We start from the raw sequence: 3273 nt of genomic DNA on the forward strand, positions 1-3273 counted from the left end.
TAGCACACTTTACTCTAATTTATTGGATAAATACAAGCTAATCAAAAATAAGAGATAAATGAAAATAAAAGTCAGCTGTTGAGTTTCTTCTTATTGAGTAATAAGAGATATAAAAAAGAGAACGTTTATTATTATCATTATTTTTGGCGGAATATTAATATTAAAAAATTTTTTAGTTTTGTTATGCTCGTTATTTATGTCCAAAAAATTGTTTATTAATTTTTAATGTGTGAATTTTAATTGTTTTAATTTTTTATTTTTATTTGTTAATACAATTTTAATTATTAATGACTATTGTGGAACAGGAAAATTATTGCATTTTATAAAAAATAAGGTATATATATTTGGATGTTAGTATTTTATCTTGAAATTAATGTTTGTTATTATATAGCACTGATGAAGTTCTTAATAAAGAACGAAATATTTGCCAACATTTTTAAATAAATGCGTTTAATTGTTCGGGTCTGTAAGCTGATAAGAATCAAAATACAAAACATATAAAAAGTAATAACAAAAATATATGAACTAACGGACCTATTCTGTGCACTTATAAACTTGTCAAACATTGACATTTATCAAAATTGACTGCTGTAAAGGTTTTGGTATTCTGTGATATAAATAAAAAGCTCTTTTTCTTGTTAGTTGTCAATACTATAAATGCTCTTGACAACTATAAAAATATGCTCTTTTTAAGTATTTTTTATTTTTTGCATGCATGACAAATATTCTTAACTAAAATATACGCTCTTTACAAGCATATTTTTTATTGTTATTTGAATGCATGAAAAATGCTTTTGGCAACTTAATATCTGTGCTCCTCACAAGCATTTTTTACGAACACTTACGAACAATTACGAACAGATTTCTATACAAAACACTTTAAACCATAGTGTGGTGAGAAGCACTAGGTACTTGAGCTTTGAAATTTGTCAAGATGTGTCCAGAATACCAAAAAGCTTTCTGCTTTATAAAAATCAAAAATTTTATTAAAGAATTTGACAAATCTGTCAAGTGCACAGAATAGGTCCGTAAATAAATAAAAAAATGAAAAGACATCTAAACAATAAATATTAAATAATAGTGCAAAACAGTGAAAAATTTTGCAGAATTTATTTGAGAACTAGAATAAAAACAATTGTAAGTATACTTTTATTTTAAAATGAGTAGTAGAAGTACGTTGAAAAGAAAAATTAGTGCTGAAAATTGGCTTTAATAAAAAAATTGAAAGAGAGCACAGAATATTCAGAACAAGTGAATGCATGTTATCGCACGCTCTCACTTTGTAGGGTTAAATGTAAAAGACATAATCATTTATAAGAGAAAATAATAGAGAATAAGATAGATTTTAAGTTATGATCTGAGCAAGATTTGAGTAAAAAGCTTTATTTGTAAGCTCAGACTATTTGAATATAAAAGTAGAAGCATTGCTCACTTAGATTATATTCTTGTACGGTTAGAACGTAGTCACATGTAAATGCTATTCATTTAATAAATATTTTTTTAAAATTTAACCGCATTTATAATCTCATTAATTGGCGCCCGAGCAGGGACCTTGAGAAAAGTGTTATTCGGAAAGTGATCAAAGTGCTTTTTGAATAAAACATTTGGTGGAGTATAAAGTGAATAACAAAGTGGTGAAAAATTAAAAGTAACCCGAAAAAATTTTTATCACAAAAAGCCAAATTCAATAATAAAGAATCGCACAGTCACGAACACCATTTTCAAGACATTAAAATAATTTAACGAGAAAGTGACTTTATATATATATATATATATATATATTTATATTTATATAATCAGCTGCTTCAAATAAATTATTCATTTGCTGCCAACTGGAGCTGAGGAAAAGGATTCCTGAACAGCAGAGAACCCAATCACCAACAATCAAGTATCCTCATCATCAGGAGAAACGTGAGTTAGGTTTCAAAAAATTTTGTTTTTATATAAAAGAACCCAAATCGAATTATTGTCATTGTATGTTAACTATTATTTTCGAATTGCCATCGTAAAAAAAAAACGAACATAAAATTATATTAAAAAATTTTATTAAGAATATTAAATATTATATTATTGAATTAAAAAAATTAATTAAAAATTTTTGAAAATATTTTTTATTTTTCAAATATATTGAAATTATATTGTTAACCACCCTTAAATCTGGAAGAACTAACAGGGAAATTTTCAAACATGACTACAAACGAGAACACTACTTTCACCTCAGACTTAGTAACACATCTTATAGCTGCTTATAGCTGAAATTGACGGTCTGAAGAGACAAATACAGACATTAGAGTCCCTTAATTTAACGGTAAAAACGGTTCTTACGTGAGCTGGCGCGAAGCCGCAAATAATTCTCTAAGCCTATCACCCGCGGTAGTAGAAAATACTTCGCCGCTTTAACCATAGGTTAGGTTAGGTTATACCGGTGATCCCTAGTGGATCCACTTAGGCCTATTGGCCCATTGTGATGCCGTATATAAATACTAAAAGAAAGTAAAAGAAACCTCAGGGTTTAAAACCATCTAGAACCTTTTGCGAAGCATAAAATGCTATTTAAAGCCCGATCCTGTAACTGGTCCAGGTCCTCAAGGAAGGGGGCCCCTAGAGTACTAAATCGCCGACGTGCAAGAGCTGGACAAAAACACAACAGATGAGATGCGCTCTCATCAGATTTGGTTGAAAGGAAGACCTAGTCTTCTAGCATGGTTCCCTAGCTTACAGTGCCCTGTAATCAACCCTACCAGAAGACCAATGTCCTTGCGGGACATCTCAATTAGAGTTTTCGATTTCCTTTTATCGGAAAGTGGCCAGATTGCATACAGATGTCTACATATCGTTGAGTCTTCCCATCTTTTATTAAAAGTATTATCGCAGAAAGAACTCAATATCAGTTTACATGATGTTAGCGATATGCCCAGATAGTCTAGGTGCTCCGAGTATGGTTCTGAAGCACCCTTTCTGACTAACTCGTCTGCTTTGCAATTTCCGAAAATATCCCTATGACCGGGAACCCAGATTAGAGAAATATTGAGCTGCGTCGACATTTCGTTTAGAGATGTGTAGCAGTCAAGAACCGTCCTAGATGTAAATTGGACCGAACTCAAGGACTTTAATGCAGCTTGACTGTCTGATAGTATGTATATATTCCTGCCAAATATATCATCTACATTCAAACAAGCTATAGCTTCCCTGATGGCGACCACTTCCGCCTGAAAGACACTACAATGATCTGGAAGCCTAAAGAAGGAAGATTTGTTCAATCCTCTGAGAAAA

The sequence above is a fragment of the Teleopsis dalmanni genome, chromosome 1 (genome assembly GCF_002237135.1).
Source record: "Teleopsis dalmanni isolate 2A chromosome 1, ASM223713v2, whole genome shotgun sequence".
Taxonomy (NCBI): domain Eukaryota; kingdom Metazoa; phylum Arthropoda; class Insecta; order Diptera; family Diopsidae; genus Teleopsis; species Teleopsis dalmanni.